A 9330-nucleotide genomic window follows, 5' to 3' on the forward strand; every position below is an offset into this window, starting at 1 on the left:
GTGCCCCCCACTGCTAGTATTTAGCCGGATGTTATATAGCTACTAGCAGTCTGCTAGAGAAAAGAAATGTTTCAAAACTCAGAGACTGGCACCAGGCCCCTCACCCACAACATGCATTTTGAAATAACATTGGCACAAGGTGAGTTGTCCTGGGCCATAAACTGATTGACATGAATGGAAGAAGGGCAGGTTTCCAAGCAAATACAGTCTCATTAACATAGCTTAAGAGAACATTTGCATGAGTAAAACATACTGGCTTGTCAAGTCAGTTCAGAGTCTTAGGTGGAACCAACTTGAAGACAGAGTCTAGGGTAAATACATGGTTCATTAACATAGCTTAAGACAAACATTTCCGTAAGAAAAACAGCATTGGTTAGTTCAAGGTTTGAGAAAAGTTAAGTTCTGGTGGAACCAGGTGTCGTCATGGCAACACAGAATTTTAAGAGAAACCTCTTTATAAATTTGTACAGAGAAGGGGAAAAAATCTAACACTGGTAGTTTGTTTCCTCCTGCCACTTAAGAGAGAGAAAAAATGTCTGACACTTGCAGCTTATTTCCTCCATTTGGAGACTCCTGGCCTTCCTGCCAGTTACCCTCTCATTTATAACTGGAATTATGACTGATTATAATCTTAACCGTAAATAAAAACCTTAATCTCTAGCAAAAACCAAGAAGAAAGTAATTGTGAATTATTTGTCATACCAGCATTTCCTGATTGGAAAACTTATGCTTTAGTCTTCCTCTCTTAAGAAATCAAGGGTAGGTAAACAGAGACCAGCCTAGGAATTAATGCTCCAATATTTTATCCTATTTGAAATGGCCCAGATAGTCAATGACTTCTCTTCATTTAACTTAGTTTACTTCAAGTTACCAAAATCTGGAGAGATCATTTAGATTGATATTCCCCAAACATAATTATTCCTATGGGCATGAGTGCTAAGTCACTTCAGTCATGTCTGACTCTTTGCAACCCTATGGATCATAGCGCCATCAGGCTCCACTGTCCATGGGATTCTCCAGGCAAGAATACTGCAGTGGGTTGCCATGCCCTTCCCCAGCGGATCTTCCTGACCAAGGGATTGAACCTGCATCTCTTAAGCCTGCATTGGCAGGCAGGTTCTTTACCACTAGCACCACCTAGGAAGCCAGTTATTCCTATACAATTTAACTAAAAGCTTATTTACATTTAAAGTTTCATTATTTTCCTTGCTGACCAATTTGCGACAGATATAATAAAGTCTTATTTGACCACTAATATACCTAGCACATGACTGAAGCAACTTAGCATGCACACACATGCACAAACCTAGGTACAACAGAAGCATAATTCTCAAACACCAACGAATTTAAAAACATGTCTATATTAATCAAATCAACAAGCCTAAGTGGCTTCAATACCAGATAACCATTCAGTACTGAATATTTCCCAAATCACCTGAACCGGAATTTTATCCTAGGCTGTTTCTTTCACATTTCCAAGAATTTATATAAAGCAATTAATTTCTTTTAAGCCAATTAAGCAGAGGTCACTCACAAACTAATCTTGGCCACACTGTTTGAAGGGAGAGATACTCTACTTACAAAGTACACATAAACATACACATGTCTGTGCATACGCACAGAGATCTCAGCTTTCCTGCTAGAGTTTTTAAGGCCCTTTTTTTCCCCTTCACTCTCAGGTAGATTATATCTTAAAAGTACAGAAAGAGAAATACCAATTCCTTCTAAAAAGCTAACATTCTCTAGGAGCATAAATGACAACCAGTTTTAGAATGTTAAAAGATTTCTATCTTGGCCATTTTGGGGGATTTTTTTTTTTTCTTTCTAAATATCAAGTTTCTAAACAGCAATTCAGTTGAAACAAATAGTAATAGAAGATAATATATATCACTCACAGTCACATGACTCACTTTCAGAAGAACGGAAATTAACATTAAGTTAACCTTCACCTCAGCTATTAGCTCAGCCTCTGTTGCCTTAACATAAAAAACAATGGCCATCTCACACCCATGGTCCCCACATTAGCTAATTTTCCCCCCACTGTAATAGCAGCCAGTAACTCAGCAACAGTGTCTGCGAGTTCTCCTCACTCTCATGGCAGCTGCATACATCAAGAACCGCCACCACAGGACCCCACACGCTATGAACGTCCACTCCAGGGATTCCCCTTCACCTTTCCAGCCCCCATGTTAGAAGACAGTCCCCAGCAACCCTCCATCCCCCGTCCTTATCTCCCAGCGTTCATGGGAGTTTCCTCAGCCTCCTGTCTGCTCAGCCAATTGTTGGGTGCACCCTACAGGCCTCCAAGGCCTTTACTTGCACCTTCCTGAGACCGAAGAAAGAGCCCGGAGTCAGTGACACAGACATCAGTAGTGTAATGGATGGAGGAGCTTACCTGTCTGACTCCAGGTCCTGGAGCGTCTCCCCATTGTGTGCAGCCAGACGCTGAGCCTGGACAGTCTTCTCTCTTGTGGGGAGGGGGAAGGTGTCAATTACCTAAATATATGCCAGCCAGAATTGACCTCGTGGGTTACTAGGGAAACTAGCAGAGGCATGGGTCCCTCATGGCCCCTTTGATAAGCTATCAGGTGGAGATGCTCTGATCTAAAGATTAGATCAGTCATCAGCTGGGGCAGCAGCTTCCCAGGTGGCTCTAGTGGTAAAGAACCCACCTTCCAAATAGAAGACATAAGAGATGCCTGGTTCGAACCCTGGGTCAGGAGGAGGCCCTGGAGAAGGGCACGGCAACCCACTCCAGTATTCTTGCCTGAAGAATCCCATGGACAGAGGAGCCTGGTGGGCTACAGTCCATAGGGTTGCAAAGAGTTGGCAGTGACTGAAGCGACTTAGCAGGCATGCACGTGGCAGCAGCAAGTACACAGGAAGGTCAGCCATTGTGAGCTGAGTGTGAGTGAAGCAGGCACTGGTCAAGCACAGGATGTGCAGAGAGCACGAGAAGAGCTATCCTGAGTGGCCTGACCATACAGACAATTACAGGAGTTTAGAAATTTTTTAAATCTATATGCACCCATCATTAGAAAACAACTTCCAATTTGCCCTAAGCATTCTTTAAAAAGGTTACTTGTTGGTGGGCAGAAGGAAGACTAAAACTCAAGTATGACAGGTTTGTAAATATTTCTACTCAGAAAATGAAATCAAGACTCAACTCTAGTTGAGGAGAACATGCCAACTTTAAGACAAGTTGAAATTTTGCACGGCTTACTTATCGCTGGTTTCCTAGATGACCTAGGGTAAATAGAAACAGCCTTTTCATGTGGCTGCTCTGATTAAAGCAAGGTCTGTAAGCTGGCAGTATATCATCTGAAATTTCAAAGTGTAAGTGGAAGCTGGGGTTTCTTTCCCTTTCAAAAAATCCCCCAACTCTTTATACGTGGTCTATCTGAGTAGCTGGCACACAGATATAAAAATCACTGGGCAGTAATCAGGAGTGCACTGGTCCTTATGGCAGGCATCAACTTGGTAACTGCCAGGTCTTTGAACTACAAAAATAAATAGAGAATAGAAGTGCATTGTATTGGCCAAGCCTGAGGCCCAGTCATCTGTCTTGGAACATGCTCTGGTGAGAGTGTTTAACTTGGATTCTTTCCATCACATGTGGTAGCTGCAAGAGTGAAAAAGGAGAGGAAAAGAACAATGTTAGGTGGTATATTTAATAGCATGTTGGCTTAACAATTCTCAGGAAACTGTTACTCCTATTTTCCTCTTAGCAGCCAGAGTTTATGCACTTCATTGGGATGCTGAATGAGTGGATGTATACTTTGGACAACATGATTCTATTTCCTCCACCCTTTTCCATTGTTTAACAAAGGACTTAAATAGCATATTTCCCCAAAAAGGTATCTCCTAAAGGCAGCTAGCTAGAGCAACTCACAGGACGGTATTTTTTGGTTTTCAGTTTCACCAGCAGCCTTGACATCCCTGAATTAATGGGTCTCTTTCACTCTAAACCTGAGAGTTTGAAATTTGTGGTAACTGGATGTTTGTTGTTTTTGGCTAAATGATTCTCTTCTCTTTCTTTTCAAGGCCAATGTAACACAAACTGAAAAAAAAAAAAAAAAATCAGGCTCCCTCTGTCTTTTTATTCTTCTAAGTTCTCTACAATAAGAATGGAGAACCCTTAATTAATCACACTGTGTCCATAATAGAAAATTGATTAAAAAAAAAACCTGTGGCTACAGGAGTAAATTCTTTATAAAAGTGAAGAACTCAGCTGTTCTATATTAGAAGAAATTTTGCTTGTTTTCACAGCTGAATTATCTTGCTTTCTATATTATTAGGGAAAGTACTAAGAAAATCAAATATGAGATTTTCAAGGGATTTTAAAGGAAAAAAATGCAGCTTCTAACAGTTAAGCTTTTTGTTGCTAGCATATTTTTTTCTAGATCATGAAGCACATATTTTGTAACCCTCATGAAGGAGCATAAAATAAATATGTCAGGACTTCCAGCAGCTCAATATTATGTGGCAGCCTGGATGGGAGGGGAGTTTAGGGGAGAATGAATACATGTATATGTATGGCTGAGTCCTTTTGCTGTTCCCTTGAAACTATCACAACATTGTTAATAGGCTATCTCCCTGTAAAAAAGTTGAAAAAAAATAATTCTAAAGTGAGGCAGATTTAATATTGTCAAGGAAAAAGTTATACTGAAACAGTTTATTATATTTGTACAGACACTGGAAAGGTCAGTTAGTATGTATCCAAAAGAACTTTAATTCCAAAAATATAACCCCAAAACAATTGGGGATGAATGCAAAGGAGCACAAACATTTATAATGATGAATAACAGAAAATCTATTCAAGATTACAAGATTGAAGTATTCTGCTTGTACAGTGGTTCACTATGTAGTCTTTTAAATAATATCATGATAAATATTAAGTATTTTTTTTGTTCAGTCACTAAGTTGTGTCCAACTCTTTGCAACCCTATGAACTGCAGGATGGCAAGCTTCCCTGTCCTTCACTATCTCCCAGAGTTTGCTCAAATGCATGTCCATTGAGTTGATGATGTCATTCAACCATCTCATCCTCTGTTGCCCCCTTCACCTCCTGCCCTCAATTTTTCCCAGCATGAGGGTCTTTTACAATGAATCTGCCCTTTGCAACAGGTGGCCAAGGTACTGGAACTTCAGCTTCAGCATCAGTCTTTCCAGTGAATATTCAGGGTTGATTTTCTTAAGATTGTCTGGTTTGATCTTCTTGCTGTCCAAGAGACTCTCAAGAGTCTTCTCCAGCACCACAGTTTGAAAGCATTAATTCTTTGGTGCTCAGCATTCTTTATGGCTCAACTCTCTCATCCATGTACTTCCCTGGTGGCTCAGATGGTAAAGCATCTACCTACAATGCAGGATACCTGGGTTCAATCCCTGGGTCAGGAAGATCTCCTGGGGAAGGAAATGGCAACCCACTCCAGTACTCTTGCCTGGAAAATCCCATGGACAGAGGAACTTGGTAGACTACAGTCCACGGGGTCACACAGAGTCGGACATGACTGAAGCGACTTAGCAGCAGCAGCAGCACAATGTGGGAGACCTGGGTTTAATCCCTGGGTCAGGAAGATCTCCTGGAGAAGGAAATGGCAACCCACTCCAGTATTCTTGCCTGGAAAATCCCATGGACAGAGGAACCTGGTAGACTACAGTCCATGGGGTTGCAAAGAGTTGGACACGACGTAGCGACTTCACTTTTCACTTCACTCTCTCATCCATACATGACTACTGGAAAAACCATACATTATCAAATTTAAAACATTCGTTAATTCATTCAGTCAACAAAAAGGACTTACTGTGAACTAGGTCTCTTTTCTATGTCCTGGATGTACAGTAATGAGCAAAGTTCAATCCTTGTATTCTTAGAGAATTTATGAACTAGTTTATTATAAGATAAGAGTAATGCTTATTATAGTAAGCAACTTAAAATGATTTCATTGATAAACATTGTAATTAAGTTTCCCAAAATAGTTTATGAAAGGGATGAAAATCTACTTTGGTTTTCCTATGTGAGGAAATGATGCTTTGGCTGAATGAGAAATACTGGTCTTAATAATTATTTATGAAAATGCAATTTTAAAAAATTGAGTCTCAAAATATTTTAAAATCCTCTTAGCTTATCCATTATTTCATGTGTTTTTTTGTTTTTTTCAATTTTTTAGTTCAAGTTTTGTTTAGAAATTCAGTATCTCAACATAATAGACTTCCCCCTGCAGGTTAAATCCCTGAGTGGGGAAGATCCTCTGGAAGAAGAAATGTCAATCCATTCCAATATTCTTGCCTGGGAAGTCCCATGGACAGAGGAGCCTGGAGGGCCACAGTTCATGTAGTTGCAAAGAGTTGGACCCTGAGCCATTGAGCAATCACTCATCTGAACATAATAATCATTTAAAAAAAAAAACAAACAAACTCTTGAACTACATAGCTGGTAATATGAGGTTATTCAAAACTATTATTCAAAGCCTAATTCCTCACAGGAACAATGTAATATATGGAGGTTACACTTCTGGAAAGAAAAAAAAAATAACTAGTTTATCCCACTATTAAATGGGGCTTCTCTTGTAGCTCATTTGGTAAAGAATCTTCCTGCAATGCAGGAGACATGGGTTCAGTTCCTGGGTTGGGAAGATACCCTGGAGAAGGAAATGGCAACCCACTCCAGTAATTTTGCCTGGAGAATCCCAGATACAGAGGAGCCTGGTTAGCTACAGTCCATGGGGTCACAAGAGAAGAACAAAACCATTCTTCAAAGCCTAATTCCTCACAGGAACAATGTAATATATGGAGGTTACATTTCTGGAAAAACAAAACTAAACTAAACTAAATAGCTTATCCCACTATAATGAGAAACATTAAAATAAAACGAATTTAAATACTGTTTATGAAAGTGATTCCATAGCTTATGAGGTTGATGTTAATTTAAGCCTAGGTACAACAACTGGACATTTTTGTCCTTTGCTAAAAATCATCCTTATTAGAATTTCAAATTCAGTTATCTTTTTAAAAATATGAGTCCAAGACTACACAAAAGAAATAACTTAGTACAATTTAGCTTGAAGAGTTTAGCCTCACTTCATAGGGTGAGGCTATGAACTGAACTGACTATACTGAACTGACTGTATGGGTGTTCAGTCAGTTCAGTCATGTCAGACTCTTTGCAACCCCATGGACTGCAGCCCTCCGGGCTCCTCTGTCCATGGGATTCCCTAGGCAAGACTACTGAAGTAAGTTGCCATGCTCTCCTCCAGGGGATCTTCCCGACCCAGGGATGGAACCTGAGTCTCTTACATCTCCTGCATCAGCAAGCATGTTCTTTACCACTAGCACCACATGGGAAGCCCGCTGCATAGGGCATTAGCCACCATCTCTCATTAGGTCTGCACTTCAACATTAGTGTGGATAACAAGATAACACAACTGAAGAGAAATCTGTGCATTTGTAAGGTCTTACTGGGCGGATTGTGCTTTCTTATTTTTAAAAATTATGCATTCTTTTCAAATCATGGTATAGATGGTAGAGTTTGCTATCATATTGTATAATCTGACATAATCTTAAGTAATATCTTAATGATGAATTTTCATTTCTATCATGCAGCATAAAATTCTGTTACTTCACATAGTCAGAATGATATCATCTACACTTTAAACTTAGAAGTCACATTGTCCCTGCTCCCAGTTGGCTGAGCAGACCTTCTTTTCCCTTACTGTCACTTATGCAACAATGGATCAGAGAAAATGGAAACTGGTTTACTAACAGCGACTCTATGCCTCTGTATCCCTCTCTTATAAAAACAACAAAAGTATTAGATCTCCTAGGGCAAAGCCTCAAAGGAAACAAATTTCCAAAAACACTGATTTTGAGGGACTTAACAGGCAGATTAAGTTGTCCAAGACACTCTATATTATAAAGTGCATCAGAAATCCCCTATCTCCCTCCTTTTAAGTTCAGTTCAGTTCAGTCACTCAGTCGTGTCTGACTCTTTGTGACCCCATGAATCGCAGCACGCCAGGCCTCCCTGTCCATCACCATCTCCCGGAGTTCACTCAGACTCACGTCCATCGAGTCAGTGATGCCATCCAGCCATCTCATCTTCTGTTGTCCCCTTCTCCTCCTGCCCCCAATCCCTCCCAGAATCAGAGTCTTTTCCAATGAGTCAACTCTTCGCATGAGGTGGCCAAAGTATTGGAGTTTCAGCTTTACCATCATTCCTTCCAAAGAAATCCCAGGGCTGATCTCCTTCAGAATGGACTGGTTGGATCTCCTTGCAGTCCAAGGGGCTCTAAAGAGTCTTCTCCAACACCACAGTTCAAAAGCATCAGTTCTTCAGTGCTCAGCTTTCTTCACAGTCCAACTCTCACATCCATACATGACCACAGGAAAAACCATAGCCTTGACTAGACAGACCTTTGTTGGCAAAGTAATGTCTCTGCTTTTCAATATGCTATCTAGGTTGGTCATAACTTTCCTTCCAAGGAGTAGGCATCTTTTAATTCCATGGCTGCAGTCACCAACTGCAGTGATTTTGGAGTCCAAAAAAATAAAGCCTGACACTGTTTCCACTGTTTCCCCATCTATTTCCCATGAAGTAATGGGACCAGATGCCATGATCTTTGTTTTCTGAATGTTGAGCTTTAAGCCAACTTTTTCACTCTCCACTTTCACCTTCATCAAGAGGCTTTTTAGTTCCTCTTCACTTTCTGCCATAAGGGTGGTGTCATCTGCATATCTGAGGTTATTGATATTTCTCCCAGCAATCTTGATTCCAGCTTGTGCTTCCTCCAGTCCAGCGTTTCTCATGATTTACTCTGCATATAAGTTAAATAAGCAGGGTGACAATATACAGCCTTGACATACTCCTTTTCCTATTTGGAGCCAGTCTGTTGCTCCATGTCCAGTTCTAACTGTTGCTTCCTGACCTGCATACAAATTTCTCAAGAGGCAGATCAGGTGGTCTGGTATTCCTATCTCTTTCAGAATTTTCCACAGTTTATTGTGATCCACACAGTCAAAGGCTTTGGCATAGTCAATAAAGCAGAAATAGATGTTTTTCTGGAACTCTCTTGCTTTTTCCATGATCCAGCAGATGTTGGCAATTTGGTCTCTGGTTCCTCTGCCTTTTCTAAAACCAGCTTAAACATCAGGAAGTTCGCGGTTCACATATTGCTGAAGCCTGGCTTGGAGAATTTTGAGCATTACTTTACTAGTGTGTGAGATGAGTGCAATTGTGCAGTAGTTTGAGCATTCTTTGGCACTGCCTTTATTTGGGATTAGAATGAAAATTGACCTTTTCCAGTCCTGTGGCCACTGCTGAGTTTTCCAAAT

The 9330-nt window shown here is 40.5% G+C and overlaps 1 long non-coding RNA gene across 4 annotated transcripts in view; it reads right to left on the reverse strand.

Annotated features, from left to right (window-relative positions):
• The window catches only part of LOC129629917 (uncharacterized), a 157278-nt gene extending 154746 nt beyond the window's left edge, over nt 1-2532 (reverse strand). Inside the window, exon 1 of one of the 4 annotated variants that reach the window (XR_008703380.1) lies at nt 2396-2532. This is a non-coding gene — a long non-coding RNA (uncharacterized LOC129629917). The remainder of the gene's footprint in view (nt 1-2395) is intronic. The other 3 variants (XR_008703381.1, XR_008703382.1, XR_008703383.1) reach the window with 3 other exon arrangements.
• Between the last annotated feature and the right edge of the window lie 6798 nt (nt 2533-9330).

Source organism: Bubalus kerabau, chromosome 16, assembly GCF_029407905.1.
Source record: "Bubalus kerabau isolate K-KA32 ecotype Philippines breed swamp buffalo chromosome 16, PCC_UOA_SB_1v2, whole genome shotgun sequence".
Classification (NCBI taxonomy): Eukaryota; Metazoa; Chordata; class Mammalia; order Artiodactyla; family Bovidae; genus Bubalus; species Bubalus kerabau.